The following is a 21,906-nucleotide window of genomic DNA, read 5'->3' as shown; positions in this document are numbered from 1 at the left end:
TGCGGATGACTTACTCTTTTATATCACCCGTCCCCACATTCTATTACAGGAGTTTTCAACCTTTGGACATTTGTCCAATTTTAAGATTAATTACGACAAATTTGAGGCTCTCAACATCAATCTAGACCTGGCGACAAAATCCATGCTGCAATCCAATTTCCCATTTAGGTGGTCCAGCCAAACTCTATCATATTTGGGTACCAAAATCCCCAGTAATTTGACAGATATTTTCAATTAAACTTTGCCCCCCTTTTATCTAAGGTACGGGCGGACCTTCTAAGATGGGACCTTGCTAAGTTCTCGTGGTTTGTCAGGATAAATATTATAAAAATTGAATCACCTCCCTCGCTTTTTATATATATATTTCAGACCCTCCCAGTCACGATGCCTCCCTCCTTTTTTACTGATTTGTAAATGTTTCAATAAATTTATATTGAAGGGTAAAACCCCGAGAATTTACTATGCAATCTCTGTTCAATCTAAATCAGAGGGTGGTCTGGCCATCCCTGACCTCCAGCTATATCATGCTGCGGCAGCACTTCTGAATAGTAGATTGGAACAGACATGAACAACATAAACAGAGGGTTAAGATGGAGAAGGACATGACTACACCCTTTTTGACGCATCTACCCTGGACTAATAATAACAAGTCAGATACTCTAAACATTTTCCACCCCTTGTAGTAAGCACACTACAGATACTGAACAAGTTCCGTAAGTGTTCTGCTATCAGCCCTTGGCCATCCCCCTTGATCCCTCTGTTAGACAATCCTAAATTCCCCCTGGAACATATGGTTCTGCATATAAACATTGGCACGGAATTAAAACAGTGCAAGCTCACCATTTAATAGAGAATAAGGAATGGCAGAGCATTAAATTAATTAGAACCACTTTCCAATTACCTAGAGCGGATGATTGGTCCTATCCACAGTTTAACCTTTTACTGCACAGTCTGGGCAGTAGAGCTGACCTTGCTCAAGCTCTCTCACCAATCGAGACTCTCTGCTCTGCGGAGGGTTTTACCACACAGAGTATCTCTCAAGTCTACTCGATGCTGGTGACAGACCCCGATGCTACTAATGACATCCACTCTCGTTGGGAGGCCACAGTTGGTCAATCCTTCACTAAGACTCAGTGGCAGAAAATTGTAGCGCTAGTACATAAGTCTTCTGTTTCTGCACGGACCCAGGAGTCTGGTTATAAATTCTTGATACAATGGTATCATACACCGGCCAAACTCTCTAAAATATTCCCTGGTGCCAGTGATGTATGCTGGAGATGTCGGGCTCATAGTAGTACATTCCTTCATATCCTTTGGGAGTGCCCACAGCTGCCCGAATATTGGAACTCTCTTCGAGCTCTCTTTTCCGATGTTATGGGAATAGCCTCCACAGACGATCAGACATTATTTACTCCATAATACACCATGGCGCCTTGAAAAATATAAGAAATCTTTATCCAAACATCTTATTAATGCCGCCAGGCTATTGATTGCACACCATTGGAAAACAACGCAGTCTCCTTCAGTCATCAAGTGGCTTCAAGAGGTTCGGTCTATTAGGCAGATGGAAAGTATCACGATGACAAAATTGTTCATCTGTATTTTGTCATAGTGATACTTTCCATCTACCTAATAGACCGAATCTCTTGAAGCCATTAGGGAGGACGTGGGCTATCTGGTCAAAGTTTGAAGAGCAAGACACTTATAAGAGGCTAATGGGATGATTTACTCAGTGCATGGGAGTTGAGCCCCTGGCGTTTGGTGAAGCGTACTGCGTGTGCTCCCTTTCCTACCTCTTTGTGGGAGGGGTGCTACCGCTATATTTACTTATTCGACAGTTGCTGGACCCTCTTATGCTAACATTTTCTTTTGCTATTTTTTTCATGACCGAACATCTCTTCTTTTCCTTTTTCTTCTATTTTTGTTTGTTACTGTCTATTTGTTTGCCTTGTGTCTGTTTAAGGTTATCAGTGTGTTGGTTGATGCGGTGTTCATAAGGTACACAGCCTGACATTAGTTTATTCTATTTCTAGTGGGGGGTCCAGGTGTATAATCCCTCTGGGCCCTAGGTCTCCTGCCCTATCATTCCTGCTACCTTCTGTAGGGAGAAGGGATGAAGGCTGATGTGCACGTGGGGGCAGCCGCATGTACAACTAGACACCACATGATCTATATTGAAACATCCTCTTGATGGTTTCTATTTGTCTTACAAATGTATTTCTATATTCTGTTGTGACTGCTTATAAATAAATGCTGGCTGCACAATTTTTCTTTTCACTGTATAATTAACCATTTCAGCCCGCGGAGATTTTTCACCTTATGCAACACAGCAATTTTCGCCTCCCATTCATTCACTATTAACTTTATCACAATGAATTAATCTATATCTTGTTTTTTCCGCCACCAATTAGGCTTTCTTTAGGTGGTACATTTTGCTAAGAATTATTTTTTTCTAAATGCATTTTCACAGGAATATTAACCTCCTTAGCGGTAACCCCGTGTGTGACACGGGGTAAGCCGCCGGAGGGTGCCACTCAGGCCCTGCTGGGCCGATTTAAATAATTTTTTTTTTGCTATACGCAGCTAGCACTTTGCTAGCTGCACAAGCACCCCGATCGCTGCCGCCGCCGCGCGCCCGATCGCCGCTATCCGGTGCGGCGCGCGCCCCCCCCCCCCCCAGACCCCGTGCGCTGCCTGGCCAATCAGTGCCAGGCAGCGCCGAGGGTTGGATCCGGAGTCCCAATGACGTCCCGACGTCGGTGACGTCATCCCGCCCCGTCGCCATGGCGACGGGTGAAGCCCTCCAGGAAATCCCGTTCTTTGAACGGGATTTCCTGATCGGAGATCGCCGAAGGCGATCGAAGCGGGCGGGGGGATGCCGCTGAGCAGCGGCTGTCATGTATTTAAAAAAAAAAAAAATTAAAAAAAAACTGCTGTGCTGCCCCCTGGCGGTATTTTTCATACCGCCAAGGGGGTTAAGAAAATTTTTTTAAAAATTCATTATTTCTCAATTTTTGGCCATTATAGCTTTAAAATAATACATGCTACCATGATTAAAACCTATGAATTTGATTTGCCCATTTGTCATGGTTATTACCAGGGCTGTGGAGTCGGTCCAAAAATCCACAGACTCAGACTCCTCAGTTTAGGATTCCACCGACTCCGACTCCTCTAATTTGCATATTACAATTTTGTTGATTAAAAGTATGTAACATGAAATTCGTCTCTTAACTGCCAACGCTTAGGAATTTTACAAGACAACTGAAGTGAGGAGGATATGTAGACTACTATATTTATTCCCTTTAGACTAAAACTAGTCCTTGGTAAGAGTACTTATAAAAGGTACAAACCGGAACAAAGAACATCTATCAGGCCCTAGGCAATGTAAGTGTGGGTACATGTAAGAATAATGTGCAGGTACTCTGCAGGGGAATGAGGAGATTGTAAACAGACAACACCTCTGTGTTCAATGTGCACAGCATTCTCAGTGGATTCCCTGCAGCTCTGTGGGGAGTGCATATGTAGAGTATAGTACTACTGTGTTACAAAGTAAACCTGAGACAGATGAAATTAAAGTTTTATACATACCTGGGGCTTCCTCCAGCCGCCTTCAGGATAATCAGTCCCTCGTTGTCCTCCTCCACCACCTGGATCTTCTGCTATGAGTCCAGGTAGTTGAGCCAGTCGGGCGTAGTGCGCATGCACACACTCCGCCGCCAGGAGCATACTACACCTGTGCAGCACTATTGCGCAGGTGCAGAATGTTCCTGGCTGTGGGAGCGGCATGCGGCCGGACAGCGCTGACTGGCTAAATTACCAGGACTCATAGCAGAAGATCCGGGTGGTGGAGGACAGGGAGGGACTGATTAGCCTGAAGGGGGCCGGAGGAAACCCCAGGTATGTATAAAACTTTATTTTTCATCCGTCTCAGGTACCCTTTAATTTGTAGTCACTAAACCAAATTTTAACAACATATCAAATTATTTGATTTCATGAGCCGAGGGAGTGCATACATTTGCATAAATCAGCATCAATGCAGAATTATTTCCATATCATTGACCATCTCTATTAGTGACACAGCTACACATCAGGCTTTATTCTTACAGCATAGATGTTATTTAGTATATATAATAGATTCCTGTGTACACATCATATATACAGTCACAATCAGATATGTATATCTAGCCTTAAAAATACGGGGACTGCTTTATTGAAGCAGCACAAGTAACTAATTTTGATTGGTTTATTTCATTTTTGTAGACTAAGCACAGCTATTACTGTATATATACTGTATATATACATTATTTTTAATGACTTTTATATGAAAAATAGAACATTTTATCATATTTTCTATTTTAATTACAGTTACAAATTCATTAGGAGTCGGGGCATTTTTTCCCCGACTCCAGGCACCCAAAATTGCCCGACTCCACGACTCCGACTCCACAGCCCTGGTAATTACACCTTTTAAATTTTGTCCCTATCACAATGTATGGCGCCCATATTTTATTTGGAAATAAAAGGTGCATTTTTTCAATTTTGCGTCCATCACTATTTACAAGCTTATAATTTAAAAAATGTTCGTAAAATACCTTCTTCACATGCATATTTAAAAAGTTTGGAACCTAAGGTAACTTTTTTTTTTAAATTTTAATTTTTTTTCCATTAAAAATTTTATTTGGGTAATTTTTGGTGTGGGAAATAAACCGTTAATTTTAAATGTAATGTGTTTTATGTTTTGAAAAATGTATGTAAATGTAGTATTACTATTTGGCCACAAGATGGCCAAATTGAGATTTTTTTTTTGGTCTTTCTCGCTTCCAGGAAGCGAGAAGAGGAGGGGAAACTGTTTTTTTTTTTTTACAAAAAGACTGCGGCCTCTAACAAGAGGCTGACGGTTTTTCTGCCAGGGACATAGATCAGTGACCGGGAACCATGCTCCCATTCATTGATCTCCCGGCTACCGTAGGGGGGGCAGCACGGGGGCGCCCCCGCGATCTCCCGTGGGAGCGCACTGAAGTGCGCATCAGCAGCACAGCAGCCACCTGGGCGTGAGGATCACATCCAGGCGGCATAAATGGTTAAGGATATGGAATGCTTTGGTATGCTATTTGTTCTTTTTTTTGTATTGTGTAAAAATTTTCTAAAATAGAAAATCTTTAAAAAAAAAAAAAAAAAAAGAAGATTTTAGTGGATAACACCGTACAGTCTCAGGAACACTTCTAAAAAGCACTGACACAGTTTGTCACTTAAACCATATACTGTACGAACATGTTCCAGAAACATCACCACCTTCTCTACAGTGTGACCCTCACTGATAAGAAATTCCAACTATAGAACACTTTCCTAGCAGAAAATGGCTTCTGAGAGCAAGAAAGAGATAAAAAAGGGAATTTCTTATCAGTGAGGGTCACGCTGTAGTCACTTCAGGACTGAGTCAGCCACTTACATACCTGATATTTAACTCTTTCAGGCAGAGAAAGAAAAAAGGAACACAGTATAGTTATTTGTGTGCTAGGCACTGTACATACACATGTCTATCTCATGTCACATGTCACATGTCACTTCGGGTATCCTTTAAGATAGATTGCAGCAAAATGGAAAACGGACCTGTGGTCTGAGTAATCAAAATTATAAACTCTTTCTGAAAATGTTGGATGTTGCATCTCCCAGGCTAAAATGAAGAAAGACCATCCAGCTTGTTATTAGAGCCAAATTTAAAAGTCAGCATCCATGATGGTATGGACTTGCATTAGTTCATATGGCATGAGTAGCTGCATATCTGAGGGGTGCTTGTTATTATGGCGCCAGGCAGGTCGGAGCAGGGCAAGCCGAATTGACAGCTTTCCCTGCTGTGGCTAAACTTCCCTGCGGCGTTAAAGGGAACTCGAGGTGAGAATAATATGGAGGCTGCCATAATTATTTCCTTTTAAAGAAAATCTGTAACGAAAAAAAGTCCCCTGGGAGGTACTCACCTCGGGTGGGGGAAGCCTCCGGATCCTATCGAGGCTTCCCCCATCCTCCTCGGTCCGGCGGCGATATAAATATTTACCTCCATGACTCCAGCGCAGGTGCAGTATCCGCTCATCCCACAGAGATAGGCGGAAATAGCCGAACTCTGTCGGGCCGCTCTACTACGCAAGCGCAAGGGCTGAGTCCAGGGTGACACCCAGGCAGCGGGCTTGTGTGGTTGGACAAATGATTGTGCCATGGACACAATGGAGTAGAGGTCTGTGGGGGGTCAAACAGCACAGGGTGGGAAGATTAGGATTTCAGTCTTATCCAGGTTTAACTTTAGGAACCTGGCAGACATCCAGGATGAGATAGCCTAGAGGCAAGAGGATACCTTCTCCATAGTGGTGGTGGAGAGGTCAGGGCATGGAGGTAAATCTGGGTGTCATCTGCATATACAGTGATGTGAAAAACTATTTGCCCCCTTCCTGATTTCTTATTCTTTTGCATGTTTGTCACACTTAAATGTTTCTGCTCTTTAAAAAACGTTAACTATTAGTCAAAGATAATATAATTGAACACAAAATGCCGTTTTAAATGATGGTTTTTATTATTTATTTAGTGAGGAAAAACACTCCAAACCTACATGTCCCTGTGTGAAAAAGAAATTGCCCCCTGAACCTAATAACTGGTTGGGCCACCCTTAGCAATAACTGCAATGAAGCGTTTGTGATAACTTGCAATGGCTATCATTCATGAACAGGCTGTCGGTAAGGGGAACCCGTGCGGGAGAATACCGCCGTCGGTAGTTTATCCTTCTGGGTGGTCATTCATAAAGTTTGTGCCTGGGGCGGTAGCAGTGCGGAGGTTTTCTGGAGAATGGTGTCGGCAGGCGGGCGGTAGGCATGCGGAAACAGAAAAGCTGGCCAAGTCCCTCCATGCGGTGCTCTCTCTGCTGATGTGTGGGAGGTCCGTCCCATTCACTTACATGTACTCCGCAAGCTTCCCGCTACATCCAGGGGATCGGTAATCCCCTTCCGCATACCGCTATGCGGAAATGTTTATGAATGAACATTTTGCTACTTTTTCTGGATACCTGCGTATCCACACTGCACAAGGCGGTACGTTGTTACTCTGCACGGGAATGTCAGCTCCGCATGCGGAAAGAGGCTTTATGAATGCACAACTTGCTCAGTGCTCGGTAAAGTCAGCGGTATTACGCTTTTCCGCATGCGGGAATGCTTTATGAATGATAGCCAATGAGTCTTTTACAGCGCTCTGGAGGAATTTTTGCCCACTCATCTTTGCAGAATTAATGTAATTCAGCTTTATTTGAGGGTTTTCTAGCATGAACCGCCTTTTTAAGGTCATGCCACAACATCTCAATAGGATTCAGGTCAGGACTTTGACTTGGCTACTCCAAAGTCTTCATTCAGAGGTGGATTTGCTCGTGTGTTTTGGGTCATTGTCCTGCTGCAGCACCCAAGATCGCTTCAGCTTGAGCTGACGAACAGATGGCCGGACATTCTCCTTCAGGATTTTTTGGTAGACAGTAGAATTCATGGTTCCATCTATCACAGCAAGCCTTCCAGGTCCTGAAGCAGCAAAACAACTCCAGACCATCACACTACCACCACCATATTCTACTGTTGGTATTACTGTTGGTATAATGTTCTTTTGCTGAAATGCTGTGTTAATTCTACGCCAGATGTAACGGGACACGCACCTTCGAAAAAGTTCAACTTTTGTCTCGCCGGTCCACAAGGTATTTTCCCAAAAGTCTTGGCAATCATTGAGATGTTTTTTAGCAAAATTGAGACGAGCCTTAATGTTCTTTTTGCTTAAAAGTGGTTTGCACCTTGGATATCTGCCATGCAGGCCGTTTTTGCCCAGTCTCTTTCTTATCGTGAACACTGACCTTAATTGAGGCAAGTGAGGCCTGCAGTTCTTTAGATGTTTTCCTGGGGTGTTTTGTGGCCTCTCGGATGAGTTTTCTCTGCGCTCTTGGGGTAATTTTGGTCGGCCGGACACTCCTGGGAAGGATCATCACTGTTCCATGTTTTTGCCATTTGTGGATAATGGCTCTCACTGTGGTTCGCTGGAGTCCCAAAGCTTTAGAAATGGCTTTATAACCTTTACCAGACTGATAGATCTCAATTACTTTTGTTCTCATTTGTTCCTGAATTTCTTTGGCTCTTGGCATGATGTCTAGCTTTTGAGGTGCTTTTGGTCTACTTCTCTGTGTCAGATAGCTCCTATTTAAGTGATTTCTTGATTGAAACAGGTGTGGCAGTAATCAGGCCTGGGGGTGACTACAGAAATTGAACTCAGATGTGATAAACCACAGTTACGTTATTTTCTAACAAGGGGGGCAATCACTTTTTCACACAAGACCATGTAGATTTGGAGTTTTTTTTCTCACTAAATAATAAAAAACATCATTTAAAACTGCATTTTGTGTTCAATTATGTTATCTTTGACTAATAGTAAACGTTTTTTGATGAGCAGAAACATTTAAGTGTGACAAACATGCAAAAGAATAAGAAATCAGGAAGGGGGCAAATAGTTTTTCACATCACTGTAGGTGATAGTTGAAACCCAGAGAGGAGATGAGTTTTCCGATGGAGGCGGTGTAAATTGAGAACAGCAGGGGACCAAGAACAGAGCTTTGGGGGACCCCAACTGCGATAAATCTCCATAGTGCAGGAAGTGGTTAAAACGTATCACTTTGCTGAAAATAAGACATCACAAAGACAACTTTATATAAAGGAACACCTAATGATCATTGAAATCCATGACATACATAAATTAACTTGTGTATACACAATCAAAGCAAGAAAGGGCTCCACAAATCATCAAGATTTTTGAAATAAGACACAAATGAGTTTCTTGAATGAATAGATGTATGCTAAATAAACATGATGGTACAAAAAGACGTGCTGGTGTTGGTAACACTACATATTATATCCAAATCTCATCCATATCATATCAGAGTGAAGACATTCACAGGTATAAATTGTATACACATCTGTAAGGCAGCATCCACAAATACAGAGGATATCTAGGTGTTTACACTGCAAAACAGCAGAAGGTTAATAGTAGGTTTGCATTTGACCATAATGTTAATTTTTGTTTTTAAATATTAAAGATATTTGTGTAATCCCTCCAAACATATTTTGGTTTTATATAAAAATTGAGATAAAAAAAAAAACAATACTTAGATCTTGAATATGTAATTTATGATATTACTTGCAAATTTAGGAAGTGACGGTAGGGGCCCTTTCCCACTAGCTAATGCGTGCACGACCCAATTTCGTGAATGCGTTATGACACACGGTATGATGGCAGGAAGTTGCAATTCGAGGTATATCAGCGCCGCTAGTTCCAATTCACCCGACGGGGAATCACTTGCATCGTGAGATCTAATGTTCCCAGAGGCGTTACAATGAAACTCTCTGGAACACTTTTACTAGTGTGCACGGTAACCGGGCGACAACAAATAGACTTTCAAGCAACCTTCCTTGTCGCATCCTATGTACGGTACATCAGTAGAGATGGGCCGAACCTCCGATTTTAGGTTCGTAAACCGGGTTCGCGAACTTTCGCGTAACGTTTGGTTCGCGTTAAAGTTCGCGAACCGCAATAGACTTCAATGGGGATGCGAACTTTGAAAAAAAAAATAATTATGCTGGCCACAAAACTGATGGAAAAGATGTTTCAAGGGGTCTAACACCTGGAGGGGGGCATGGCGGAGTGGGATACATGCCAAAAGTCCCAGGGAAAAGTCTGGATTTGACGCAAAGCAGCGTTTTAAGGGCAGAAATCACATTGAATGCTAAATGACAGGCCTAAAGTGCTTTAAAACATCTTGCATGTGTATACATCAATCAGGTAGTGTAATTAAGGTACTGCTTCACACTGACACACCAAACTCACCGTGTAACACACCGCAAACAGCTGTTTGTGTAGTGACGGCCGTGCTGGACTGGTGCGCACCATGGTGAGAGTGCAGTGGCGGGTTCACTGAACAGGAATACAGTGGTGGGTTCACTGAACAGAACAGGTATGCAGTGGTGGGTTCACTGAACAGAACAGGTATACAGTGGCAGGTTCACTGAACAGGTATACAGTGGCGGGTTCACTGAACACAACAGGTATGCAGTGGTGGGTTCACAGAACAGGTATGCAGTGGCAGGTTCACTGAACAGGTATGCAGTGGTGGGTTCACTGAACAGGTATGCAGTGATGGGTTCACAGCACAGGTATGCAGTGGCAGATTCACTGAACAGGTATGCAGTGGTGGGTTCACAGAACAGGTGTGCAGTGGTGGGTTCACAGAACAGGTATGCAGTGGCAGGTTCACTGAACAGGTATGCAGTGATGGGTTCACAGCACAGGTATGCAGTGGCAGGTTCACTGAACAGGTATGCAGTGATGGGTTCACAGAACAGGTATGCAGTGGTGGGTTCACAGCACAGGTATGCAGTGGCAGGTTCACTGAACAGGTATGCAGTGGTGGGTTCACAGTACAGGTATGCAGTGGCAGGTTCACTGAACAGGTATGCAGTGGTGGGTTCACAGTACAGGTATGCAGTGGTGGGTTCACAGAACAGGTATGCAGCCAGCCAGGAACAAGTTAAGCCTAACTAATCTTTCCCTGAGAGACAGTCTGCAGCAGCTCGCCCTACTCTCACTAACGCAGGCAGCACACGAGTGACCGTAATGGCCGCCGCTGCCTGCCTTATATAAGGGGGGGTGGGGCTCCAGGGGCTAGTGTAGCCTAATTGGCTACACTGGGCCTGCTGACTGTGATGTAGAGGGTCAAAGTTGACCCTCAAGGTGCATTATGGGGCGAACCGAACTTCCGCAAAGGTTCGCCAGCGGGACGCGAACGCGAACCACCGAAGTTCACGTGGAACCGTTCACCGGGGAACCGTTCGGCCCATCTCTATACATCAGAACGGACGGCACAGCACCTAGTGGGAATGGTGACTTAATGTTTTGTCTGCAAATGGATTTGTTGAGTTGGAGTAGTGACATTAAATTGTAGCATGTTTATTATACCCATGATGAAGAGAGGGAAAATCCCTGACAATTGTATAGGTTTATCTGATGTGACATAGCTTCTGGTTCTCACATAGGCCTCAATTCACTAAGATCATGCTAGAGATAATAAGGCAAGAGAAAACTTACCTCCACACGTAAGAGAGTTATCATACCTCTTCATTCCTTAAGTTACCTCTCCTGTAGTTAATTTACCTCCTCTGTAGTTAATTTACCTCCTCTGTAGTTATTTTCACATGCAGCTAATTAACAGCTTGTCTTTAACTCTGGAGTTATTTTAAGGATTGGAGAGTTAATTTAAAGACAGAAGAGTTAACTTTAGGCTTGCCTGAGGTAAAATGTTTCCTGAATACTACATGCCTTATCACCATGGTAACAACTCTAGAAGAGTTCTTAAAGACAGGAGATAAGTTTAGTGAATTGAGGCCATAGTTTAGGTAAAATTATTGTATCAGAAGAAAAGTGATAGGAAAATGTTAACTGGAAATAAGTCATCTTTTTGCTTTTTCTTTAATTTTTATTTGATATTGTTAGGTACAAAAAGCTTATAGCTTAATAACAAAATGTTTTCAAAACAAAACAACTTGATCTTCTAACCGAATGACAGAACTATCAGGGCCTGTTCACAGTGCTCAGTTGCTTTGCAGAATAATTCTGCATGTCATCTCACTGCCCATACAATTTTATGGGTCTGTTCACAGTACTATGGTTTAACTGAACATGTTATTTAAACTCACTGCATGCAGGCTTTGTATTAAATTCTATATCCAGTCTCCATTGCAGTACACACTTATTATAATGCATGCGTTACGCAACTGACCACTGTAAATCTAGCCTCAAACTTTGAAAGTATACTGCATAGATCTTGTACTCCAATAGCACAATGCCCAATATCCTATTAACTTTTCAACTTTTCTCCTAAGGTTTTCTTCAAGGAGATATTTTCAAACTTTACCAACAAAATACCTTTAACCTCTCTGGCGTTCAATTGATGCGGACTTTTGTCAATGGGAGGGCTATTTTTTTTTAAATCATGTAGCTAGCACTAGGCTAGCCACGTGTTCCCCAACTGCCCCGGTGCTGTGTCCCGCCCCCGATCGCCGCCAGCTATATTTACCGCTCCGGGATCCCACGAGAGCCGTAACCTCTTCCCTCAGCTTTGGTCGTCGCTATGGCGACGATCAGACACGACATCTGACGTCGTCGGCGTCATGAGCAGTCCCGATCCTCGCCATAGCGACGCCCGGTGGTGACGGAAGATGCTGCGCCAGCGCGAGCTCCCGGGGGGGGGGGGGGGGGGGGGGTATGTATAACGCCGATGATCGGGGGTGGGGGGGGGGGCGCAGCAATCGCACAACACATGTAGCTAGCTACATGGTGCACAAAAAAAATTTCCCCAACAAATCTCCCTGGGCCATGTTATCCCCTTCAGCGGTAATGGACGAGCTGAGCTCGTCCACACCGCTCAGGAGGTTAAAGCTCCCACCATGGAAGAAAATACCGTACTCAAAATAAAGTTTGAGATTACTTTTTTTACCTACTTTTTATTATTTCAATTACTTGGTTTTAAATAAGATTAAAACTATGTTGGGGAAGAAAACACAGGAGAAAAGGTTAATTGGATAAAGCCCAATGAAGGAAAACAGAATGCATATCATGTAGGTATTCACCAACAAATAACTCCAGTCTCTATTCATCCTTGAATGATTAACAAAAATACTCCAATGCATATTAGAAGTAGGTACCTTTCTGATTTCAGCTGCAAATTGTAGAAAGGCTTAAGAAATTTTTCTATCTGTAATATGCCAATAGGTGTCTGTTAAGCCTACGTTACCCAGGTACTGTACATAGTATGGTTGAAATCCATCCATCTGGAAAACAAAAAAGAATTACAGTAGGTAAAACACCACCCTAAACCCTCATATTCCAGTTGATCCAGGAGAAGGAGGCAAAAAAAAAAACTTACAAGGCTGGGGGCAATTAGCTGCAGTTATAGAACTTTCCATAACTACTTATTGTGGTAAAATATTATTTTTACCCTTGCATACTGTAAAGAACCCCTCTCTAAATAGATGGCAAAACCTTTGCAGATTCTATGCCCTTTAGGGACATAAATCTCATCTGCAAAGCTTCAGTATCGCCCTCTGATGTATTTATACATATTAGGGCCAGTTTCCACTACATGCATATTCTGGATGCAGAAAAACTGACTCCAATGAATGCCTATGGGCCTGTCTCCACTAAACGCAATTTTTCTGATGCAGATTTCCCACAGACATTCATTGGAGTCAGTTTTCTGCATCCAGAACCCGTGTGTAATGGAAATAGGCCCTAAACCAGGTTCTTATCCATCTTTTTTCCAAGCTAAATAAGCCCAGTTTGGCTGACTTTTCTTGGTGAGATCTTCCACACGTCAAATTAATTTATCTGTCAGAGATTGTACCTGTTCTAAAAATGTCAATTTCCTTTCAATAGTTTGGTCACCAAAACGATATCCTATAATCCAGATGTGGCCTTCCATGTGAATTATACAGAGGGAGTAGCATACTACTCATGATTTTATTTCCTGTTTTACGCATCCCAGAATTGTATTTGCTTTAGCTGCTACTTTGCATTTAATACGGTTCCTTAATTTGTCATCAATCATTATTCCCAAGTCTATATGCCAGTTATGATGCTCTATCATTGGCACATCCAAGGTGAATGACCTTACATTTATATACATTAAATGTTATCTGACTACCTGTAAGGCTTGGTGGTGTATTCTCCACAGTCAGCATGCAACGCATGAGCTGACGTGAAGGAGGTACACACACTAGCACAAGGAAACAGGCTATCCCTAGTATAGTGGAGGGGAGACCTGACTCCAATAGGAGATTGTGGCGCACAGAGCCGGTGCAGATCCGACAGCCACAAACAATACTTTTGCTATAACGTCTCAGCGCAAAGTAGCGCTGAGCGCATAAACCAGAACTGAGGAGATCAGGACAGGTAGACAGAATGAACGCTTGCTGGCTAGCCGCTACTTAGTGACAGCAAGCGTCCAAAACAAGACAGACTGGAATGAGGCAGCCAATGCGTTTGCAGCGATGGCGTGCCTCACAAAGACAGGACAGGATAGTCAGGAAATAGCAGGATCAAGATAGATGAATGTAACACAGACACATATACAATAAGTATGTTTTCCTAGCGTATTACAATTACAGCTATCAATGAAACTATTTGTAACGTCTGACTAACATATGTATATATCGGCAATGAACCGATATATGACATAAGCAGGAACACTGACTAGGACTGGAGCAATACAGGGAACAGGACTCAGAAGGATTCGCTATCTCTTCGCAGAGATGAACGCAATCCACAAACGGTAACAGAACAGGATTCAGAAGGATTCGTTATCTCTTCGCAGAGATGAACGCAATCCACAAACGGTAACAGAACAGGATTCAGAAGGATTCGTTATCTCTTCGCAGAGATGAACGCAATCCACAAACAGAACCAGGAGCAGGAAACCTAACTCAGCACGGGTGATCACGATACGCGCAACCTACCAAAACGTGCTGGAAAGCTGACTAACTGAACACAGGATATAAACAGTTCGTGTACGTACAGTGGAGGAAATAATTATTTGACCCCTCACTGATTTTGTAAGTTTGTCCAATGACAAAGAAATGAAAAGTCTCAGAACAGTATCATTTCAATGGTAGGTTTATTTTAACAGTGGCAGATAGCACATCAAAAGGAAAATCGAAAAAATAACCTTAAATAAAAGATAGCAACTGATTTGCATTTCATTGAGTGAAATAAGTTTTTGAACCCTCTAACAATAAAAGACTTTATACTTAGTGGAAACACCCTTGTTTGCAAGCACAGAGGTCAAACGTTTCTTGTAATTGATGACCAAGTTTGCACACATTTTAGGAGGAATGTTGGTCCACTCCTCTTTGCAGATCATCTCTAAATCCCTAAGGTTTCGAGGCTGTCTCTGTGCAACTCTGAGCTTGAGCTCCCTCCATAGGTTTTCTATTGGATTAAGGTCTGGAGGCTGACTAGGCCACTCCGTGACCTTAATGTGCTTCTTCTTGAGCCACTCCTTTGTTGCCTTTGCTGTATGTTTTGGGTCATTGTCGTGCTGGAACACCCATCCACGACCCATTTTCAGTTTCCTGGCAGAGGGAAGGAGGTTGTCGTTCAGGATTTCACGATACATGGCTCCGTCCATTTTCCCGTTAATGCGATTAAGTTGTCCTGTGCCCTTAGCAGAAAAACACCCACAAAGCAAAATGTTTCCACCCCCATGTTTGACGGTGGGGACGGTGTTTTGGGGTCATAGGCAGCATTTTTCTTCCTCCAAACACAGCGAGTTGAGTTAATGCCAAAGAGCTCTATTTTGGTCTCATCAGACCACAGCACCTTCTCCCAGTCACTCACAGAATCATTCAGGTGTTCATTGGCAAACTTCAGACGGGCCTGCACATGTGCCTTCTTGAGCAGGGGGACCTTGCGAGCCCTGCAGGATTTGAATCCATTGCGGTGTAATATGTTTCCAATGGTTTTCTTGGTGACTGTGGTCCCTGCTAATTTGAGGTCATTCACTAACTCCTCCCGTTGGGTTCTAGGATGCTTTTTCACCTTTCTCAGAACCATTGACACCCCATGAGGTGAGATCTTGCGTGGAGCCCCAGAGCGAGGTCGATTGATGGTCATTTTGTGTTCCTTCCATTTTCGAACAATCGCACCAACAGTTGTCACCTTCTCTCCCAGCTTCTTGCTAATGGTTTTGTAGCCCATTCCAGCCTTGTGCAGGTCTACAATTTTGTCTCTGACGTCCTTGGACAGCTCTTTGGTCTTTCCCATGTTGGAGAGTTTGGAGTCTGCTTGATTGATTGATTCTGTGGACAGGTGTCTTTTATACAGGTGACTAGTTAAGACAGGTGTCCTTAATGAGGGTGACTAATTGAGTAGAAGTGTCTCTGTGGGAGCCAGAACTCTTAATGGTTGGTAGGGGTTCAAAAACTTATTTCACTCAATGAAATGCAAATCAGTTGCTATCTTTTATTTAAGGTTATTTTTTCGATTTTCCTTTTGATGTGCTATCTGCCACTGTTAAAATAAACCTACCATTGAAATGATACTTTTCTGAGACTTTTCATTTCTTTGTCATTGGACAAACTTACAAAATCAGTGAAGGGTCAAATAATTATTTCCTCCACTGTATACATCAGCGACACTGATGTATCAACGTAACACGAATACAAGGAAAATAATAAACGTGCTGGTATGCATATATATTGGCAATGAACCAATATATGATGCAAAGACCAGCAAAGTATCTTTAGAACAAGAAACACGATCGGGGGCTGAAGCAACAGCAAGACAGGCTTAAACTGAAGCTATGATAACCCGAGGAGTCCTGCAGGAAGCAGATCTTTATACTGAGGTCATCCAATGGGAGCAGACATGCAGATTCCCACACAGGTGAATGATAATCAGTCACAAGCTGACAGCAGGGAAAGGCAGACAAAGCTATGCAGCTTGCATGGAAAGAGATCAGAACTGCCTGAGCTGCAGCACTACTACTTCCAGCAAAACCTGCTGCAGCAGCGATCATGACAGTACCCCCGCCCTTAAAGGCGGATACCAGACGCCTCTCAAAACTGACATTCCCAAGGAGACAACCTAACTGATAATTCATGATGACCGGGACAGCCCGGCAAGACCAAATTCCAGAATCAGTCATCACAAGACTGGAACCATCAGAACCAGAACCTACAGAACCATGCCCATCAGTACTACAAGTCTCAGTGTGACACCCATCAGAACCATGATTTCCAGAAAAAAGCCCCCCGAAGCTCTCTGAGCGATACCCACTGCCTTCCAGGGACCGTCCAAAAATGCCAAAGCCTTTGCAATGCCCACCGGAACTGTCTTTACCAACACAAAACCCACTGCTGAACCAGTCCAAGGTACCAGGACAAGCTTCCTCAGAGATCTCCCAGAACACTTTAAAGCTCCAAAGAGGTCCCAAAAGGTCAGAACGCCCTTTAGGCTCACATGGAGAACTATGAAGAACCCCCATGGAACCTATGGCAATTCCCGAGTCAGGGTTACAAGGACCAACATCAAGATCAGGGCTTTCAGGGACCAGAACCATCTCTGGGCATGCAGGCAGACTGGCAACATAAGAACATGTCTCCCCTAAGGAAGCATCCGAGTATGCTAACACCTTAGACACACTTGGGCATTCTGGCACACAAAGCACATCTGGGCACACTGGCACAAGAGAAACCTCTGGGCATGTCAAGGAACTGTGAACCTCAGGGTCAGCCAAGATAGGACCGAAACCAGGACTGGGAAAAAATTCATCATGACTAGACTTCGCAACTACTGGACTCTCACAAAAGAATGCAGGATCAGACTTAGATGTCGCTGATTCCAGCAAGGTTATTAACAAATCAGGTTCAGGGGCACTAATAAGACAGGACAACTCTTCTGATGTACGCACTGAACTAGATAGGGACTCCACAACTTCCTCTGGACTGGACAGAGACTCATCTAATACACTGGATTGGAGCTCATGAGGGGCTGCAGAACAAGTCAGTATTGCAGAAACCCCCAGTGGACTAGGCAAATCTGAGGAATTCCCTGGACAGGAAGGGAACTCCGGAATCTCTGCCACACCGGCCAGAGAATCGGAATTTTCCAAGATACCAGGCGGGTTTTCAGGAACACTTACTAAATCAGACTGAAATTCTGAGACTTCTGTTATTTTGACCAGAGAATCAGAATTATCCATGTTACAGGGCAAGACTTCTGAAACATGCAGAGGACAGGGCTGGAGTTCCTCGGCTGTTACAACACTGGAGAGGGACTCAACAACATTGGTTAAATCAGACTGTGTACAGGGCAAGGTATCTAAAACACTTGCTGACGAGGACAATATTTCAATGACTTCTGCTTCATTAGACAAAGATTCATCAAGTTTATTTAGAGTGGACTTTAATTCTAAGACAGCTGCTAAACAAGTGAATATTGCTGCAACACCCACTGAGGTAAGCAGTGCCTCAGAGTCTTCTGCTAGAGGGTTTGAAGTATCCAAAGTACTGGGTGAAGCATAGGACTCTGCGACCCCAGCTTCACTGGACAGGATCACTGAACAGTCCATATTGCAGGGCAAAACCATGGAAGCACCTGCTGGACAGCATAATGATTCTGTGACCTGAGCTTCATAGGAGAGATCTACTGCACAATTCATGGTACAGAGCAAATTTACTGGAACATTTTCTGAACAAGGTAATAATTCTGCAATTTCAGGTTCACATAGCAGATGCTCTGAGCTATTTACGATACAGGGCAAATTTACTGGAACATTTTCTGAACAAGGTAATAATTCTGCGATTTCAGGTTCACATAGCAGATGCTCTGAGCTATTCACGATACAGGGCAAATTTACTGGAACATTTTCTGAACAAGGTAATAATTCTGCGATTTCAGGTTCACATAGCAGATGCTCTGAGCTATTCCCGAAACTAGAGCGAGGTGTAGAAACAGGAAGATCAAGACACAATGTTTGCGCATCTGAATCACCATTCATTTGTAAAATTGGGAAATTCAGATGCTGGGGTTCTGAGGTTTCTAGGCAGGATTGCTGGGACTCAGAAGATAATGTAATGCATCTATTGGCATCTGCTGGATCAGAGAGGAGTTGAACTTTATTAACACAGGTAATTTCTGCAGAAGTGTTTGCAGAGGCAGGCAAGATTTTTCTGATGTCTGTTTCACTGAACAAAGAGTCATGAGTACTGGCTAGGCTGGACTCAGAAGTCAGCAGGGCCTCTGGATTCTCTGCTGAGAAATTTGCGCAGGGCAAGGTTAAGAATGTATCAGTGGCTTCTGTTTTACTGGTAAGTAACACTGAGTTATCCATGGTACAGGGTAGAATTGCAGGAACTTCAATTTCACACAAAAAGAGCTCTGAATCACCTGCTGAATCAGCCAAAGGTGCTGAAGCAGGCGGGTCAGAACGCCAAATTTGCGAATTCGGAGTCACATAAAAATCATCCAAAATCAGTTCCCACACATCAATCAATGGAGCCACAAAGTCATACCTACACACACCAATCTCTATTAGGTTATAGGCCGACTTAATGCATGCATTCAATACTAATTCACTTTTTGCACTGTAAAATTGACAAAATGAACTTGAATCATTCTTCCATTCACAGACCAGGGCTTCCATCTCTCCCTTCTCGAATGGGGGATCCCATGCATACTTAGCTGAACATTCAGGCTGATCGCAGTTTGCAGATATGATTGTGGCAGGGACATGTATTGGGTTAATTAGCAGGTGATTGGCAGATTCCTTATTCTTAAGAATCTCCAATACCTGTAGCAAGTGTTGAACTGTAGTGTATGCAAACTTCCCTTGCTTCACAAATAAGTTGATTTGTTCAATACTCTGTAATATCTCCTCATAATCATACTCAGATAATTCTTTTAACCACTTCGGGACCACAGTCTTTTCGCCCCTTAAGGACCAGAGCCTTTTTCTCCATTCAGACCACTGCAGCTTTCACGGTTTATTGCTCGGTCATACAACCTACCACCTAAATGAATTTTACCTCCTTTTCTTGTCACTAATACAGCTTTCTTTTGATGCTATTTGATTGCTGCTGCGAGTTTTACTTTTTATTATATTCATCAAAAAAGACATGAATTTTGTCAAAAAAATGACTTTTTTAACTTTCTGTGCTGACATTTTTCAAATAAAGTAAAATTTCCTATACATTTGAGCGCGAAAGTTATTCTGCTACATGTCTTTGATAAAAAAAAAAACATTCAGTGTATATTTATTGGATTGGGTAAAAGTTATAGCGTTTACAAACTATGGTGCCAAAAGTGAATTTTCCCATTTTCAAGCATCTCTGACTTTTCTGCGCACCTGTCATGTTTCATGAGGGGCTAAAATTCCAGGATAGTACAAATACCCCCCAAATGACCCCATTTTGGAAAGAAGACATCCCAAAGTATTCAGTGAGAGGCATGGTGAGTTCATAGAAGATTTTATTTTTTGTCACAAGTTAGCGGAAAATGACAGTTTGTGACAAAAAAAAAAAAAGTTTCCATTTCTTCTAACTTGCGACAAAAAAAAATGAAATCTGCCACGGACTCACTATGCTCCTCTCTGAATACCTTGAAGTGTCTACTTTCCAGAATGGGGTCATTTGTGGGGTGTGTTTACTGTCCTGGCATTTGGGGGGTGCCTAATTGTAAGCACCCCTGTAAAGCCTAAAGATGCTCATTGGACTTTGGGCCCCTTAGCGCAGTTAGGCCGCAAAAAAGTGCCACACATGTGGTATTGCCGTACTCAGGAAAAGTAGTATAATGTGTTTTGGGGTGTATTTTTACACATACACATGCTGGGTGGGAGAAATATCTCCGTAAATGACAATTTTTTTATTTTTTTTACACACAATTGTCTATTTATAGAGATATTTCTCCCACTCAGCATGGGTATGTGGAAAAATACACCCCAAAACACATTATACTACTTCTCCTGAGTACGGCGATACCACATGTGTGGCACTTTTTTGCACCCTAACTGCGCTAAGGGGCCCAAAGTCCAATGAGTACCTTTAGGATTTCACAGGTCATTTTGAGAAATTTCGTTTCAAGACTACTCCTCACGGTTTAGGGCCCCTAAAATGCCAGGACAGTATAGGAACCCCACAAATTACCCCATTTTAGAAAGAAGACACCCCAAGGTATTCCGTTAGATGTATGGTGAGTTCATAGAAGATTTTTTTTTTTTGTCACAAGTTAGCGGAAATTGATTGTAATTGTTTTTTTTCACAAAGTGTCATTTTCCGCTAACTTGTGACAAAAAATAAAATCTTCTATGAACTCGCCATTCTCCTAACGGAATACCTTGGGGTGTCTTCTTTCTAAAATGGAGTCATTTGTGGGGTTCCTATACTGCCCTGGCATTTTAGGGGCCCTAAACCGTGAGGAGTAGTCTTGAAACCAAATGTGGCAAAATGACCTGTGAAATCCTAAAGGTACTCATTGGACTTTGGGCCCCTTAGCGCACTTAGGGTGCAAAAAAGTGCCACACATGTGGTACCGCCGTACTCAGGAGAAGTAGTATAATGTGTTTTGGGGTGTATTTTTACACATACCCATGCTGGGTGGGAGAAATATCTCTGTAAATGACAATTATTTGATTTTTTTTACACACAATTGTCCATTTACAGAGAGATTTCTCCCACCCAGCATGGGTATGTATAAAAATACACCCCAAAACACATTATACTACTTCTTCTGAGTACGGCGATACCACATGTGTGACACTTTTTTGCAACCTAGGTGCGCTAAGGGGCCTAACGTCCTATTCACAGGTCATTTTGAGGCATTTGGATTCTAGACTACTCCTCACGGTTTAGGGCCCCTAAAATGCCAGGGCAGTATAGGAACCCCACAAGTGACCCCATTTTAGAAAGAAGACACCCCAAGGTATTCTGTTAGGAGTATGGTGAGTTCATAGAAGATTTTTTTTTTGTCACAAGTTAGCGGAAAATGACACTTTGTGAAAAAAAAAACAATACATATCAATTTCCGCTAACTTGTGACAAAAAATAAAATCTTCTATGAACTCATCATACACCTAAAAGAATACCTTGGGGTGTCTTCTTTCTAAAATGGGGTCACTTGTGGGGTTCCTATACTGCCCTGGCATTTTAGGGGCCCTAAACCGTGAGGAGTAGTCTTGAACCCAAATGTCTCAAAATGACCTGTGAAATCCTAAAGGTACTCATTGGACTTTGGGCCCCTTAGCACAGTTAGGCTGCAAAAAAGTGTCACACATGTGGTATCGCCGTACTCAGAAGA

The 21,906-nt window shown here is 42.9% G+C and overlaps 1 long non-coding RNA gene across 2 annotated transcripts in view; it reads right to left on the bottom strand.

The window, feature by feature from the left end:
* The window catches only part of LOC137544522 (uncharacterized), a 97,970-nt gene that overhangs the window by 45,971 nt on the left and 30,093 nt on the right, over window positions 1-21,906 (bottom strand). For both annotated transcript variants that reach the window (XR_011025893.1, XR_011025892.1), the window contains exon 2: window positions 12,762-12,887. This is a non-coding gene — a long non-coding RNA (uncharacterized lncRNA). The remainder of the gene's footprint in view (window positions 1-12,761; window positions 12,888-21,906) is intronic.

This window comes from Hyperolius riggenbachi, chromosome 2, assembly GCF_040937935.1.
Source record: "Hyperolius riggenbachi isolate aHypRig1 chromosome 2, aHypRig1.pri, whole genome shotgun sequence".
In the NCBI taxonomy this organism is placed as follows: domain Eukaryota; kingdom Metazoa; phylum Chordata; class Amphibia; order Anura; family Hyperoliidae; genus Hyperolius; species Hyperolius riggenbachi.
The sequence above is the reverse complement of the archived record's forward strand: the minus strand, read 5'-3'. Positions and strand labels throughout refer to the sequence as shown.